The sequence below is a fragment of the Talpa occidentalis genome, unplaced genomic scaffold (assembly GCF_014898055.3).
Source record: "Talpa occidentalis isolate TD23 unplaced genomic scaffold, MPIMG_talOcc4v2.1 talOcc4.2, whole genome shotgun sequence".
In the NCBI taxonomy this organism is placed as follows: Eukaryota; Metazoa; Chordata; class Mammalia; order Eulipotyphla; family Talpidae; genus Talpa; species Talpa occidentalis.
Genome location: NW_023602073.1, coordinates 18122983 through 18140340, shown reverse-complemented (window position 1 = coordinate 18140340; position 17358 = coordinate 18122983). Strand labels below are relative to the sequence as shown.

The 17358-nt window shown below is 41.3% G+C and overlaps 1 protein-coding gene, 1 long non-coding RNA gene and 6 other non-coding genes across 10 annotated transcripts in view; 2 read left to right on the top strand and 6 right to left on the bottom strand.

Moving 5' to 3' along the window:
* LOC119251869 (zinc finger protein 420-like) overlaps positions 1–17358 on the bottom strand; it is a 189279-nt gene that overhangs the window by 133929 nt on the left and 37992 nt on the right. The window lies entirely within an intron of this gene.
* TRNAS-AGA (transfer RNA serine (anticodon AGA)) lies at positions 6–87 on the bottom strand. The gene has a single exon. It is a non-coding gene; the product is annotated as a tRNA-Ser (tRNA).
* TRNAQ-CUG (transfer RNA glutamine (anticodon CUG)) lies at positions 2006–2077 on the bottom strand. The gene has a single exon. It is a non-coding gene; the product is annotated as a tRNA-Gln (tRNA).
* LOC119251875 (uncharacterized) lies at positions 2545–6252 on the top strand. Its single transcript, XR_005126623.1, has 3 exons — positions 2545–2737; positions 3844–3926; positions 5883–6252. It is a non-coding gene; the product is annotated as an uncharacterized LOC119251875 (long non-coding RNA).
* On the top strand, positions 6163–6244 carry TRNAS-UGA (transfer RNA serine (anticodon UGA)). The gene has a single exon. It is a non-coding gene; the product is annotated as a tRNA-Ser (tRNA).
* TRNAD-GUC (transfer RNA aspartic acid (anticodon GUC)) lies at positions 10833–10904 on the bottom strand. The gene has a single exon. It is a non-coding gene; the product is annotated as a tRNA-Asp (tRNA).
* Positions 11557–11638, bottom strand: TRNAS-AGA (transfer RNA serine (anticodon AGA)). The gene has a single exon. It is a non-coding gene; the product is annotated as a tRNA-Ser (tRNA).
* On the bottom strand, positions 16485–16566 carry TRNAS-AGA (transfer RNA serine (anticodon AGA)). The gene has a single exon. It is a non-coding gene; the product is annotated as a tRNA-Ser (tRNA).

Below are 17358 nucleotides of genomic sequence, written 5' to 3'. Positions count from 1 at the left end.
GGCACCGTAGTCGGCAGGATTCGAACCTGCGCGGGGAGACCCCAATGGATTTCTAGTCCATCGCCTTAACCACTCGGCCACGACTACATGGAAGGGGAACATTCCGTCTATGCTGGTAACTGTCTGAACTTGTGCTCTCTGCCAGAAGCCCAAGTTTCTTCGAGAATGTGCGTTTGCCATTAATGTTTCTCATCGTTTGACATCATTGCTGTGAATACCATGCTGTTGTGGCAAGTACCACTTCCTCCTCAGACTGGAGGGACCCTCCTTCTGAAGGCAGGGGACTGAGCAGAAGCCATCCCCTAAACCCAGTGCTCTGCTCTGTGGGGGCAGCTTTGATGGGGAATCCATGAGATACACCCCACAACTGGTATAAGCTCTAACAGGCGCTGCACAATTATGAGTACAGTGACAATTTGAAAAACTGGTAATGGCCATACATTTTTAAAATAAAATTTGGGACTTACATTTATTGGGAGATCCTGTGGCTGATAATAGGAATGAGAGGAACATTTGTCTTAACTGGTAGGACCTATACTGGTGTTTCTGTAGTGTCCTATTGCATTAAAATGATGCTGAAAATCTATTACGAGCACTAGGACTGAATTTAAAAAAGGTTAAACTTTTTAAAAAGCATTAACTTTTAAAAAATTCATCTTACTGTTCAGAGTTTCTAATTGAATTTACATTATGTCTTTGATCCACTTGAGTTAACGTGTGTAAATAGTACGAGGCAAGAGCCCAACTCCATTCTTTTGCATGTTTCCCCAGCACCATTTGTTGAAAAGACTACTGTTTTGGCACTGATCAAAGATCAGTCTACAGTTTTATTTCTGGACTCTCAATTCTATTCAATTGATCTATATGCTTATCCTATGCTAGTACTACACTGTCTTATCATTACTTTGTAGTTTTGTACTCAGGAAAGGTGAATCCTCTTTTTTTCCCCCCAAGATTGTTTTGACTACTCTGGGTCTCTTGAAATTCTATTTGAACTTGAGAATCAACTCACCAATTTTTATAAAGAAATCAGCTACAATTCTGATCGCGATTGTGTTGAATCTGTAGCTCAACTGGGGGAGAACTGTCTTCTTAACACTAATAAGTGGCAATTCATAAATGAGATGGTTTTCCATCCATTTAAAGTTTCAAAGACTTCAACAATGTTTTGTAGCTTTTGGAATGTAAGTTTTGTTCTTTCTTGTAAAATTTATTCCTGAATATTTTATTTTTGATGCCATTTTAAATAGAAGTATTTGCTTCTGTCTGTCTCTTTGTTCCTTCCCTTGAAATATGGTGAATAAAGCTGCCTGGTGTCCAAGATGCAGATTTTAACATGTTGGAAGATATTGGGGGTAAAATTGCTTAGTACAGCTTATGTGGACAGAAATCATAAAACAAGCAAATAAAAACCAACAGTGGGGAAATAAACTGTAAAAAAAATTTTTTTTAGCTCAATGGCTGTATTCAGAAAACAGAATGCTATTCATCAGGCAATGGACCTACTTTGGTTAAAGAGTCTCTTTCACTGGTTTTTGTGTTATAAAACTTCATTGATACATGGAGTTAGTCTTGTTGAGTAGGGTATAGTAACACAAAGTAACCAGGCAAACAGGATGACCCCTGCCCTTGGGTGATGAGTCCACAAGGTGGGATACTCCATCAACAAGCAAATTAAGTAGTCCACCAAGCTTGATGGAACTGCTTAAGACTGACAGTATAACGACAGAGATAAAATCAAAGCATAAAATATATATCTGGAATTTTTAGGCAGATGAGATTTGACGATGCTAAAGTACTGGAGTCACAAAATATCCATTTGATGGGTGAAGACAGGAGTTGGGAGGAGGGATGGCCACCTGCTCTGAACATCGAGCAGGGAGTTTAGTAGCGTCCGTGTGGTCTTCCCGTCTAGAGCTCACTGACTTCATGTGAATAGGGATCCTCTGCCAACCATCCCTACAGAGGAAACTTCAAGGAAAACGAGAAGAAAAAGAAAAACCTTAGGTTCCACCGAGATTTGAACTCGGATCGCTGGATTCAGAGTCCAGAGTGCTAACCATTACACCATGGAACCCCACAGCCACAGGCGGCGGCAGCGCTCCTCCCTGAGAGGATATATTTCCATTTCTCAACTCGCGCAGCCCCGAAATAAACACGAAATTCACCTACTTTTCTCCGTCCCCTTTTCTCTTTCGAATGGGGCATTGCAAAATCCAGAGGCAATCGGTTTCCAAACATACATGAACATGGGGGCTTTCCAGTTCCTCCCCCTCCAGGCCTTTCTGCGGCCCTCCCGCCCGCGGCCGCGCATCCGGGGGGCGCCGCGCATCCGGGGGGCCCCGACCGCGCCGGCGACTCGGCCCCCGGCGGCGTGGCGTTGCCGGGGTAACCGCGGGGCGGGCCGCCTCCCGAGCGTCCGCGCAGCGTTCCATTCCCCGAACGCCAGGGACACTCCTGGAAGTTTCATTTCGTGACACATAAATTGCAGATGACCTCATTTGACACAGTGTCCCCACCCGTCCCGGCCGAACGTGGCGAAGGTCCGGGGGAGCAGGGGGACCCCCGCGAGGCCGCTGCCTCCCAGGAGGCGCCACCTGGTGGAGACCGAAAGTAAAGGCGCCGGGAAAGGCCGGCCCGTGCTCCCCGCAGGTTCCCTGACTGGAGTCTCCCTGAGAAAGCTTTGACTTGGCGCTTTCGCAGGCAGCAACTCCTGGGCTCCCCCAATCTCCGAGCGGTAAAAGATTTTCTGCTGTTACCAAGGGGACAGGACGCGTTCAGGACGGGTCACTGCTGCCCTGGCGCGCGCCCATCCCACGTGGTCTAGCCTAAGGGCTGAGTCGAAACAGACAGAAAAGGAGCAAATGTGCTTTACTAAGAGTGAACGGCAGAGGTCAGGATATGAACCCTCCCAACAAGACCCTGGGAGAAGCGTCTGCATTCAGCCAAGACTGCCTTTATTGCATAAAGACACCCGATATATGGGAGGAAGTACTAGTTCGAGCTTGAAGAGGTCCCACCGTTATGACTAGGTTATGTCTACTCAGAAAAACACCACGAGGTTAAAATAATGACATTTAGTTGGGTCTTAGATTTGCAAAGACCCTTGGGAGTCTTTGTTTAGGAAGGGTTTTAAAGGATAAAAAAAGCTGGGGGACAGAATTGCAAAAACTAGGAATTGCAGATTACATTTCTTAAAGTTCACTGGCATTTAGCCAAACTGACCTTGGTGGGATGGAAAGAAGAAAAAGAAAAACATTCTTTTTGCAATTTTCAGGGAAGCCAGTGATTAGATGGAAACCTGTTCTCATTGGTCTCTAGGTTTTTTGTGTTGCTGTTTTTTTTTTTTAAGTTAAAAGTTCAGTAAGATGGAGTCTCTGACACCAACTGGAGTCAGTTCTGTCATCCCAACAAACCTTTTCACAGTTAAATTATCCTCAGCCTCCGGTGCAACCATGTGCTCTGCTACTTGGGCAACAGAGGCTGCTGGAATGACAGATCATGCCCATATATCACAGTCACCACCACCTCCCAGTTATAGTGATGGGATATTGACTAAAATAATGTTAGTAATGCCCAAAGTTTGGGAAACTGAGGTAACTGGAAGCTAAGAGAATGTTTTTCAAATAAGAATAAAAATTAAGATGTTTGCATAGGAGCAGAGATCAAAGATGCCGTTTAACCTTGGCCCATATTTTTCAATAAGATTAAAAATTACTGCATAGTCTGTGGACTGGGAGTAGGGGCAACAGAACCATAGGGAAAGTAAAGAGGAATAAGGGAAAGTTTGATGGTAGACTGAGACCACAGCACAGGCCAGGACTACAAAGTTGTTTGTTTTAGGATCACTGAGAACACGAGAGCCCGATGTGGGTGCTTCAAGTAACAAAGAAGATTTCAACTGGGCTTGCACTCCCAGAATAATGGTGAGTGTTATCTTGTTCCCTGAAAGAATGAGGCTTATTCCACATCAGGTAAGTTGCTGATACAAGTCTGTGGAAATTAGATGGGAGTCTTCATGTTCATCCATTGCCATTTCAATCATTTCCCAAAAGACAAAACACCAAAGGAAAGCTCCCCCTCCCATTTCCAATGTCAAGAACGTCATCAAAGTAAAAGTTCATATATTTTCTGGCTCTGAATTCCAGATGATCTTGAATAAAATCTATGAAGCCCCTGCCTCAGAAAGATTCCCCCAGCAATATATATTATATATTTTGTAAAATATCTCAGGATATTCATGGAACTCTTTCATGGATTGCAGGGTAAGAATCTTCTGCATTTGATAAGCTCAACTATATATATATATATATATATATATATATATATATATCATCCTAGTTTTTAACAAATAAGAAACAAAATCTATATGTAGATATTAAGTATCATGCTGCTAAGTGAGAATCATCTTTTAATTGTGGCTGAAAGTTTCATTCATCTGGTCTTATAAATTAGGTCAAAGCTGCACCCATGACTGCAGCCCAGATACTAGTTAAACCAGTTCTCAGAAGGCTCTTGGGGTGCAGAATGCTGACAAAGCACTATGGAGAGACCTGACTCAGAGCAAGTAGGTCAGACAGAAAGGAGAGGAACAGGCTCATCACAGGGCAACTGGGCCTCTCCTACAGCTTCTCCTTGATGCCAACTCTGTGCTCTCCACTGAGAGAGTCCCTTAAGTTCTGATCTTCTTCATGTATTGAAGGAGCAGGCATAAACATGGAAGGAAGATCTCAGACAGTCATTTTTTTCCCCGTCAGTGAGTTTTCTAGCACCTGTGTCATTTAAATCCAGATTCCTTGAACTTTTTCTTGCCCATTAAGGAGACCCTAGTTATCTCTGAGTCATAACTGTCTCACAAGCTGGAGTCTACCCAGCTTGTGAAGGGTTTTAAAGGATAAAAAAAGATGGGGGGACAAAATTGCAAAAACTAGGAATTGCAGATTACATTTCTTAAAGTTCATTGGCATTTAGCCAAACTGACCTTGGTGGGATGGAGAGAAGAAAAAGAAAGGTCTTACTATCTCTGAAGGTCTTACTATCTCTGAAGATTAAGAGATAAAGTAGACCCCCAGAGGGGTTACAGAGGGAGTGAATTAATCGAGTGATAAAGAAGTAACTGAATTGCCTCCTCAGTGTGCTCTCTGAACATGGGGGGAGGGGGGAATGTTCATCATGGCTCTTAATAAGAGAGATGGAGGACTAAACCACAATGAGCTAGCATCTCACACCTATTTGAGAATGGCACATATTAAAATGTCTCCAACAACGAGTGCTGGAGAGGATGAGGAAAAAGGAACTCTATTACACAGTTGATGGAAATGTAATATTCGAATCTTATTTTCTTTGGGGGTCACATAAAAATCTTTTTATCCCAAATACCTTATTTGTAAAAGATTTTGTCAGTGGACTTCTTCTTACGTCTTTAATCCTAAATTGCATAAAGAAAAAAAAAACTTTAACCTATCCATTGAGTGACACAATGCAGGAGCAGGAGCTACAGGAGCTACAGGAGCAATTATCCTTTAGCCTGCCCTAGAGGAAAACAGACCTGGAAGAGCTGTAATTGAGAGATCGAGGTTCTTAGACATGAAAGAAATTCTCCTATTTGTCTCTGAAAATCTGCTTGAATCTACTTAACAGTGCTTTGGGAAAGCACTGCAGTTCCCAGAACCTGATATTATAGTCCCTGAATTCCCCAGTAAAAAATAAAAAGAACCTAGTACTTCAGTGTCTCACTGAATTAAGTCTCTAAACCAAACGGCAATCCTACTAATATAGCCAGAGGAAGCCTGGCATTCACAACCTCTTTTATGTTAGGAGAGACAGAGAATGCCCACACGCTGTAAAACCTAATTTTTAAGCGGCTTCTCCCTATTCCCCAGGCTACTGCTGCTGCGGGCTGGCCTCGAGGCAGGAGGCCAAGAGGAGTGAGCCTTTCCTGAGGGATGCAGACCTTCCCAGCGTTCAGCTTGTCCGGGGGAACGGAAGTCTCCACCGCCCCTCTCATCCCGCACGCCACTCAACAGGGTTTCAACCAATTCTTTGAAGGCAGCAGAACGATGTCTATTTCTCACTGTAGTGAGATATTTTGATACGTACTTATTAGACAACGTAGCGATCGCTACACCTTCAAAACGGTTAATAAGAAGGCTGCTGCAGCAGGTAGTCGTGGCCGAGTGGTTAAGGCGATGGACTTGAAATCCATTGGGGTCTCCCCGCGCAGGTTCGAATCCTGCCGGCTACGGTTTTAGCGGTTGCAACTGAAACATCTGCCTATTGTCACCTGCGACTGGAACATCTGTCTGAGTGTCATCTTCGCAGTTCACCCTTTGTCTGTTTCCCCTCTGTCAAATAATCTCTTCACATCTGCGGGTGTTTTTACGTGTGAGTATCATTTAATATTAATCCTGATTTGAGGGAGGCAACTTCCTTTTCATGTCATGACCTGCTTGGATTTGCTAAGTAGCAAAGTCTGTCTCCGGAGTGGAGGTGCTTTCATTGCTATTCTGCTCTAGGGAACATGAGAGTTATAAATTATAACAGTATTTACTCCAACAGCCACAGCCAACTTTTATTGTTGTTTTGCCAGTTAATCCCCCACCTCCACCCCTTTTTTAAAATACCCTTGTTATGTCCCAGGCACTAATTGGCACTACATGCTTTATCTCATTTATCACCAACATTAACCAACCCTATCAGGTAGGGTATTGGCTCCATTTTAAAAATGATGAAATTGAGGACTGAAGCAATGTACCAACATACACCATAAAACACTATCTAGATCAGGTGCTTCATTTTTTTAGTTGTGTTATATTTTATTTGGTTATTTTACTATGTCCTCTCCACCACACCCCAACACCATCCCTTACAGATTAAGAGTTGGTTCCCGCCCCCCCCCCCCCCCCCCCGCCCCGGCCTCAAGTGAATTGGTTTGATTCCAGAGAGTACGGAATTCAGGACAGAGCGAAGAATCAAGACGAACACACTTTGGCAGGATTCTGGACTGGGTTTACTCTGACCTACAGCTCAGGTAGAAATGGCTGTGTAAGGAGAACTAAAGAGAAGATGAGGCAGTACTATGCTTTCGTTTCTATAAAAGTTCATTTTTAAATGTACAACAGGCTCTCCAGACACTTCATTTTAGCTATTGGAGGCAAAAGAGGATATGGCAGGGAATCCAGATGTTGAAACAGGAATGAAATTAAGGCTTGCAACTACAATGTATTTTTGTTGCCTCAAATACAAGAAACATCTTACTTTTTGCCAGATTTCTTAACTCCACCTGTGGCCAGGGGGCCTCTCCCTGCAGCCTTCATTTTTAGTGCCTCGAGTTTCTTTTGCTCCTCTTTCTGTCTCTGCTTAAAGGCCTCCTCTATCCTCGTCCATCTCCTTGGCCTGCTTCTTGAGCTGCTTCAGGGGCTTCTTGCCACCCTCATAGCCCCTGCCATCAGAAGCCAATCAAGGACTTTCTTAAATGTAGTTGTGAAGTCATTTTTCATAAATACTATAGGGAACACACTTTTTTAAAAAACTAGACTCAAACCTATTGCAGTTTGTACATAGAAGTTATTTCAATATCAGTTCCTATCTATCAAGCACTTATTACATACATGCTCTTCCAAAAGCTTTGTGTATATTAACTTGTATGATCTTCACAGTATTCATAAAATTAGTAGAACTATAACCCTCATTTTATACCCAGATTTTATAAATCTGGTCCATAGGAGTAAAGTAACTTGATCACCGTCACTCAGTAAGTGGCATGGCTAAGCTTAAACTTTGCCTGGATTTGTGTGTAAGCCAGGGCCAAACAGTTGGAGTGGGTGTGGGGGTAGGTTGGGGGTGTCTTCACTGCTGCTGGCTAGAGTTGGAAAATAATGACTCTGTAAGCTCTCTCTTATTCAGAATTTTGTCACTATAATAAGTCAAAGATGCTAGTCTGGATTGTGAGTATATTACATGTTTTGTCAGACCATGTGTCAGGAATATATTCAACTGTAACCAGGCTTTATCTCTTTTTGAGCAATGATGATTGTTATCATAGCATCATATGAACTATTAATTTATAAAGAGCACCACAACTATTATATCCTTTCAGCCTGAAAATTCCAGAACTTAAGAGTGGGAAAGTTTTGTTAAACCCCAGGAAGTAGATAAGATTTTGACTGCCAAGGTGCAGGAGTATTTATAGTTTGAGAGTAAAAACAAAATTTAAGTTGCTTCCTATACAAGGACCATCAAGGAAGTCTTTTGAGCCTGGTAAATTGGGTTTATTAAAAATCACTGAACCAAGAAGGAGAGTTCCGGCCTGAAAATCTTAGTGCCTTAAATGGGGGAGTTAGGGAAGGGTAATTGTAAGAGTTTGGGGGAGGTGGGGACAGGGTTAATCAGGATGATTTTAGAGCAGAAATCACTAAAAGAAGTCTGGAATGTGTAAGCTAAGGAAATGAAGGGAATAGTCAGCGATTTCATCTTTGGAACATGAATTCACGTGGAACTACTCCTTCTATGGTACAAACCTGAAATGTATAAAGTGGTGTAAAAAGACTATGAGCTTAGGTAGCACCTCTTAAACATCAGGACCCGGTGCAGTTTATCGGCTGTGTGTGTCATGATATGACATTTGCAAGTTTTGGTTTCCTGTTTCATTCTTCATCTGTGTTGGCCCAAAGATGGCTAGAGATGAGAGCCAAACAACACAGATTGTAAAGAAGTAGGATGCAAAAACAAAAAATGAAAATCAGATGTTATAGAAAAGTTCACATTTCTGTAGCCCAGTTTCAGCTAGTACTGAGGGTGTTCGATGTTCAGCTAGTACTCATTATGTTTCTCTTGTGGCCTGTAGTTCAATCTCGAATGGACTCACTATCAGGCACCCTATGCTCCACTTAGCAAATACTAATACAAAATCACGACACTACATATCTAAATCTATAATCTGGACAAAATCTTTTGTTAGTCTTATGTAATACAAAAATTTCTCTAAGATCTGCCTTGTATTTGATTAATAGTGGCAAGTAATAAAAGTTGCTAATGTCAGGAAGATATATATATATACACATACATACATATATTCTTTTGTGGTGACTGCTTTTTGTGATGTATTTTAGATTTCTTGCATTCTCCCATGTCATGAAGATATTACCCTAAGTTATCCTGCAAAAGCATTATTGCTTTGCCTTTTATGTTTAAATAGACATTTCAATCGATTGAGTTTTGTGTATGTTATGATTATTTTGTTTCCACATGGCTATTCCACTGAGCCACCAAATGAGTTTTAATTTGCTAAAAAGAGTAGTCTTTCCTGATATACTATGGGGTCACCTTTCTTTCTGTTGCTAGTTGGTTGTTAAGAATCACTTTTGACTTAAATCAAGTGACTTATAAGTGGGTGTAGTTAGGGAGGGTTCTTCTACTGGCATTTGTGAGCATATGCCGCACTGTCTTGATAGCTCTGGCTTTATAATAGTGATTCTTTTTTTCTTTCAGAAAACTAAGTCTTTTTTTTTCTTTTTTCTTTTATATTCCCCATACAATTGCAACCCCCTTATTTTGACCCCAATCCCTCCTTTCTCCGCCCACCCCCCATAGTGTGTCTCTGGTTCATAGTTGTTTGTTGATTTTGATTTTTTCTTTCTTATAGTTATTCTTTTCCCTGGTCCCTTATTTAGGTTTTCTAGATTCCTGCTATGAGTGAGACCATCCGATATTTTACTTTTTGTTTCTAGCTTATTTCGCTGAGCATGATCCCTTCCAGCTCTATCCATGTTGCTGCAAATTGCATGTGTTTATCTTTTTTTGATTGCTGAGTAATATTCCATTGTGTATATGTACCACATCTTCTTGATCCAGTCATCTATTTTTGGGCATTTGGGTTGTTTCCAAAGCTTAGCCATTGTAAATAGTGCTGCTATAAACATAGGGGTGCAGGTGCTCTTTGGAATTAATGTTTCTGTGTCCTTTGGGTAAATACCTAGGAGTGGAATTGCTGGATCATATGGAAGCTCTATCTTTAGTAGGCTGAGGAATCTCCACACAGCAGAAAACTCAGTCTTTAATTCCCAAAGCCAGACATACATTCAGGAGAACATTGCTTGGAGCTTCAGATCACCTTGAATGCAGCAATATCAACATTCCTCCCACATGCTCCTGGAACTTGGGTATCTCTTCCTGCAAGTCTGTGACCATGTGCCATCTTCCTCTACACATTTGATCTGCATCTTGTAGATGATCTGCATCTTGTAGGCCAGTGGCACCAGTTGCAGTGTGGCTGGATGGAGCACATATGAGCCCCTATCTGGCATTGGGGCCATGTTAGTATCACCATTCGAGGGCTGATGTCTAAAAGGATGGGGGACTTGAACACCTACCTGGGATTTTTGCCCTGGCAATTCTTTCTGCATGCAATTGAGAGGCAGAGAGACTGGATAACAATATTCTTATTAAGCTCAATGAGCATTCTAAATCCTGTGTCATTCAAACATAATTCTCCTGTAGCCTTTAAAGTAACTGTGGCTTTGATGGTATAGAATTACACTGAAAAGTTTCTCTAACTAGAGCATCTGGGTGTAGGTGTGATGGAAGCCGGGGAAGGTAGTGAAGAACTGTCAGGCAGATTTCCTGCTGTTCTGTTCTCAGTATTGGCAGCCCAGTCATGGTTCCAGAAGAAACAGCAGCAACGCCCACAGAATCTGGGATCCCCTTCTAAAGGTAGCTAACTAGGGTGAATTCTTAAGTTTTTATAATATAGAAAGATGGAAAATAACATTTGGTCCTGAGTACTAATAACAAAGTTATAGGAAGTGGGTGACTAAGCACAAAAAGTTGGTCACCTCCCCGTCGGGGAATCGAACCCCGGTCTCCCGCGTGACAGGCGGGGATACTCACCACTATACTAACGAGGACTAGCTGCTGTTTGACGCGCTTAAAACACCTAACAAATCCAAACACTATTGTCTACGCCCACCCGTTGCTGTTCTGCTACGTTAATCACTTTGGGGAGCCCTAGATCTGAAATTCCTCGGATTTATCAGTCACCTAGTCCCCCCCCCAGCCCTTCTCTCCGGCCTCTCGCACAGCCCCCTCCCCACAGCGGCCGGGTGAGGGTGGGTCCTGCCGGACAGCCTGCTCTTTTGCCCTGTTAGCTTCGATTTCTTTGACGGTGATTCTCGTACTAGGTTTGTAAGCAACGAAACTAGACGACCAAAGCGCTTGAGCCATTGGCTGCACGCGGATCTCTCTGCTGGCTGGAGAATGCGACCTAGGTACCTGGGCTGTTTTCCGTGAGGGAAGACAACACTACAAAGAGTTGTGAAAATAGAGGTTTCGAAAGAGTTTGGGAGTGCGAGGTGTCCCCCAAAGCTAGGTGGAACTTCCACTAGCGGGGAAATGATTAGGGTTCTTGTTAAGGAATTTTTTATTCATATAAAAATAATACAGTAATAGTGACTTTCCCCTGCTGTGAAGTTGCGACCTGAGCAAAGATCGAAACGAGTAAAGCATCTCACACACGCTGTAGTTTCAATTTTGTTTTCGCTGGGAAAAAAAGCTTAGCACCGTAGTCGGCAGGATTCGAACCTGCGCGGGGAGACCCCAATGGATTTCTAGTCCATCGCCTTAACCACTCGGCCACGACTACACATCCACGCTCCTTTTTTTTCTTTTGCATTTTTTGTTTTGTTGTGCAAGTTACGGCCAAGAAAGAACAAAAACCAAAGTAAAACTTGCCCAGAGAAAATTGGCTTTGTGAGTTGAACACAAGGAAAAGGCCAACCTCTGCTGCCTCTCACAAAATTCAGATCACTAGGATGAGATCTCAGTGCATAAATTTGAGGGGCTCTGGGGACTGCGCAGGGGTTTGAACTTGAACTCTAGAGTCTGCAACTGAAACTAAACTGCTTACACCAATGTGCAGTCAGGCCCTAGCTTCCAGAAACCACTGATATTTCAAAGACCTTTGAGCAACTCCTCTTCCAATTAGTTCTGGACACTCATAAACATGTAGAAGAGATAGTGGGAAATTAGATAACTTGTGTGAAATTACCACTTCGACTAGGTTTCCAGAAACAGCTAATGATTTACACGGTTACATACCAAAAATAAGAGCACCTGTCTTAAATATCCAGCTGGATGAATATTTACATATATATAAACCAGTGAAACAATCACCACGACTGAGACAGCGAATAGTTTCAACAATATAAAAGGCTCTTTGCAATATCCCACTCGAGCAGACCCTCCCCTCAAGCCCAGTCATTTCCCTCATTTCAAAACTAACATAAATTAGTTTTGTAGTTTTGTTTTTCTTGCAAGTGGAAATGTAATATACTTTTCTGTGGCTTCTTCTGAGGGACTTTATACCTGTGAGAGTTAGTCATGTATTGTATAGTATTCTTTATAATGACTGAATACTATTTCACATTTTTTATTTATGACAGACATTTAGGTAGCTTCAAATTTTGGTTATTACAAATAAATTGGTTATGAACATTCATATACATGTTGCTTATTACAAATAAATATGTTATGAACATTCGTATATATGTTGTTTATACTGGTTATATACTCAAGTAGTGAAATATCTGGATCACAGGGAGTATTATATTTAGTTTTTATAGATATGGTAGAACAACACTCAAAGTTGTTATAGTAATTTATATCCCTACTAGCAATGTGCACTGCTCTTACCAACAATTGATATTGCTTCACTTTTTAATTTTAATTCTTCTGGTGGGTATGTAGTGCTGCCTAATTGTGGTTTTGTTTTGCATTTCTCTGATGACTAATGATGCTGAGTGCCTTTTCATAAGCTTATTGATCATTTTGAATATCTTTGTAAAGTGTCTGCCAAGTCTTCATATTAGGCTGTTTAATTCTTACTGATTTGTGAGGATTCTTTATATGTCTTACTAGTCACTTGATGATTATATATATTACCATGCATATACATTACAATATATGTATTATAAACACCTTCCTCCATTCTGTGCTTGTGTTTTCACTATTCCATGGTGTCTTTTGTAGCCAACACATCCTTAACTTAAAGTAAGTCATACTCGCCAAATTCTATTTTATGGTTCATGTTCTTTTGGAGAAATTTTTGCCTAGTCAAAGTCCACGAAGATATTCTGTTTACTTCTAGAACCTTACTTTTTTTCCTTTCACATTAAGGTCCATTGTGAAATTGCTTTGCTTATAATGTAAAGTAGGATTTATGATTTATTTTATTCTGTGTGTATGCGTGTGTGTGTATCTCAAAATGTTGCAGCATTGTTGAAAAAAGACCATTCTTGCTTGATTAAACTGGCTAGGACCTGTTTTGTAAATTGGTAGCCTAAGTTGTCTAGTTTATCTTCTTCAGTAATGACTTGCCTTTTCAAGTTCCTTTGCATTTACAAATACAGATTAGAATCCTTCAATTTCCACAGCAATACTTGCTTGGATTTTGATTGGGATTGCACTGAATCTGTTGATCAATTTAGAAAGAAGTGACATACTAACACTATTGAATCTTCCAAAACAATAACTTGCTATATCATTTATGTTATTTACATCTTCTTTAATTTATCTCAATATTTTTTAGCTTTAAGTGTAGATTTCTTGCCTGTTTTTGTTAGATTTATTTTTACCTAATTACTTTCTAATGCTATTGAAAATGGAAACATTTTATTGATATATAATCAATGATACAACATTATATTAGTTTCGGATGTAAAACATAATTAAGTCAATATTTGTATATATTGCTAAATGATCACCACAATCTAGTTAACATTTATTGAAATAATTTCAGACTGATAGAAGTTATAAGAATACAGAGAATTCCTGATACCATTCACTCCATTCCCCAAATCTCATATTTAGCATAGTACTGTATATTATTTTCCTTTTCTCTGTCATATACACATATATTGTATACATACATACATGTGTATATACTATATATAGATAGTATATATAAGAAAACCATGCATATATATAGATATATATACTTTTTTCTCCAAACTGTAAGAGACTAAGTTTAAAAATATATAACCTCTTATTGTTCAATATTTTAGTGCATTTTTTTCTTAAAACATAGGCATTCTTTTCTATAACCATAATATGATGACTACAATGAGGAATTAACACTGATCAAACATTAACCTATAGGCTTAATTCAAATTTGACCAGTTGTTCCAATAATGTCCTCCACAGCAAAAAGAAAATGTGTAGCATTCAGGTGCCTTAGGTTAATTTGAAGCATATTTAGTGTCACTTTTTAATCTCATAATAGGGTTATTTTTGTGTTTTTGTTTATTTTGTCCAATATCTCTTAATTTGGGTTTGTCTGTTTCCTTTGATTAGATTCAGATTACACATTTTTGCCAGGAAAAAAAAAAAGGATATTGTGTTTTACTTAGTACATTACATCCGGAGATAATTTTTCCCAATTTGTCCCAAAACTGGTTTAATCATTCACAGATATCAATTCATATCTCCCACTGTAAAGATATTATTTTCCCTCTTCATAATACTGAATTCCACATCATTGATAATGTTAGTGATGGAGGACAAGAATAGAAAGACTGGAAAGGAGGTGCCCCAAGACCAGAACCTGACTCACAAGGAGGTTGGGGTAGAGGAAAATAATGTGACCATTAACTCAGCTGTACAGGTCGTGACCCATAGGCACCAGTGCCTTATCGCAAGGCATAAGACCCAAGCAGGATCAGACTGTTCTAGGGAGTGGAGCACAGACCTGAGGTTAAAGATAGAGAGATCGGGCGCATCCTGGAATCTCCGCTCCCCATTCTGGAATCTCTGGTCCCTTTTGGATTCTGCATGGCTATCCAAAATTAGCAATAAACTGAAGGCTCACAAGGAGTGACCCCTCCCAAACAGAAGAGGGCTATATCAGTACAGTCTCTGCACAGGCTCGGGGCAGCACTCCCACTGCCCACCTGTGCCTATGCAGGTGCCTCTTTTCACCAACTCTATTTCTCTGCAGGGCAGCAGCCTCCCTGCCTGCCCATGACCTGTCAAGGCCACCTGCCTGCAACTAAGCAGGCCTCTCTCAGCAAACCTGTACCTTCTGGGGCAGGTCTTCCTGCCCGCTTGTGTCTATGCAAGTGTCTTTAACTGTTTTATTCCTTTCCCCAATAAACCTTCCCTTTCAGTATAACCAACGTCTCTGTCTCACGGAGAAACTCACCTGGGAAACTTGCTGTGTGCCGCTGAATGGGAAGCTCTGGTGAAACCTTTCCCAGAGTGAACCCAAGGACCCCACACTAACTCCAAAAACCTCATCAAAAACCTCCAAAGCCTCCAGAGAATAGAGACATCTAATGAGAAAAAAAACAAAAAACACTTCTTAAGTATCAAGCTTTTCTCCTCTCTAGAAGGATCTAACCTAGATCTCTGGTGTGATAAATCGAGATACTCACCACTACACTAAAAAGGAAAAGCAGAAATATTTTTTTCTGGAGGACTCCTCAAGGGAAAAGATAAATACCAGATGATTTCACTCATGTGGAATAAAGAAATAAGGTGAAGGATCAGACAACGCCAAACCAAAATATACCCTTAGATTCTCATTGCAGAACTGAGGTTACCAGAGAGGAAGGAGGTTCAATGGACTGTGGTAGGGTGTTACTGGTACTGACGTGATGGATGTACTGAGATAACATACATTTGAAGAGGTGTGAAGCTGATCCCTAAGACATACTCAATGTTAACCTTTTACCTCAATAAAAAAAATATATGTATGTATGTATATATATGTATATATATATATATATATATATACACACACACACATAAAAATATAATCCAAAATGGGGATATTTGGAAAGTCTTGGCAGATATCCCACAGGATACTCAGAGCTACATGCCAAGGTGAAGAGTCCAGAAAATAAACATCTGCCCTGGAATGCAACCTATCTGCCCTCTGCTTTTGTGGAAAAACTTCTGCATAGCAAAAAGTTGCACTGAGGTTTTGGGATTAATTCTTGGAAAGACACATGTGAATTGTCTCTCCATAGTCAGGAAAGCTCATTGTCCCATTTCGTCACTCTTGAGGTTATGCTTACTCCAATCAACCATGCATTCTGCGATTCAGTAGCCCAGACAAATGTGACCACGCCTAGTTTTTAGTCTAGTCCAGTCCCTCACTCACTCACTTGCCCGAACAGGGATGGCCGGGCGATGGCGCTTCGTGCGAGCTTTAAAACAACGAAAAATAAAATACGCCCTCCGTAGCTTACTTTATGGTGCCAGCTTACCGTCTACACTCACAACCATGATTTGAGTCCTAACGAACACAGATGGCGGTGGCTACACCCTGAAAGGGGAAGAAAAGGAGGCCTGCCTGGGTGATAGACACACAGGGTAAACAGGAGAGGGCTTTCAGATGTTAATTACTGGTTACCGCCCAGCCCTGCCAATTTTTCCAGGTACCGAGAACAAGCTTAATACAGCACTGCTCCACTCGGAGAAAAACATCCCGTAGTCGGCAGGATTCGAACCTGCGCGGGGAGACCCCAATGGATTTCTAGTCCATCGCCTTAACCACTCGGCCACGACTACATGAACAGCCGTTCCTCTCTTTAGCTACTTCTATAGCAATCCCACACGCTGGCGTACAGAAAGGGTTAAGAGAATAGAAAGAAACTTCGGTATGTAACGATCTGCAGTCTGAGAAAATGTACTCTACAAGTTTAATAGAATCCCTCTGGTGAAGTGCAGGCTTGGCACGGAGGTCGACCTTCTCCCCCACTCGCGGATATCCAGAGCACTAGAAAGGGAGTCCTCTACGCATCGCTAAAAGTGTTTCCAGACAACTTGCATCTAGACCCTCCTCACTGGGATCCAAACTAACTTCACCACGAAATGGATTCAGAAACTCATCCCAGTTCTAGGTCTGACGCGTGTTGCTTTTTTTTGAATTTCCAGGCAAGAAGTCTCCATTAATGCTAATGGCTTTCAGGGAGCGACTTAGTTCTGCTCACCCGCGTCCCAAGTGGAGGGCCAGGAAAATGATGCGGGAGAGTCCTCAGGTCCCCTTGCCTGTCCTGCTGTCTCTAAATAACTAGGCCCTGCTGTCTCTAAATAGCTAGACCCACATCTAAAGGAGCACCAACCCTGCTGCATTTCACAGCTCGCTTCAGACCTGCAGTTGGCTTAAGAAGTTGATCTGTGGTTCTGAGTAGAAGGCACAGAAAGTTCCCCTCTATAGTTGACCCTGGATTCAGGGGTTAAGAGTGTCACACACACATTCCTCCCTAGCTGATAAGCTGTATGTAAGTTTTACTTCCCCAAAACTTTATTGATAGTTTGCTGTTGACCAGAAGCAAACATAAACCGATAACATAAACAGAT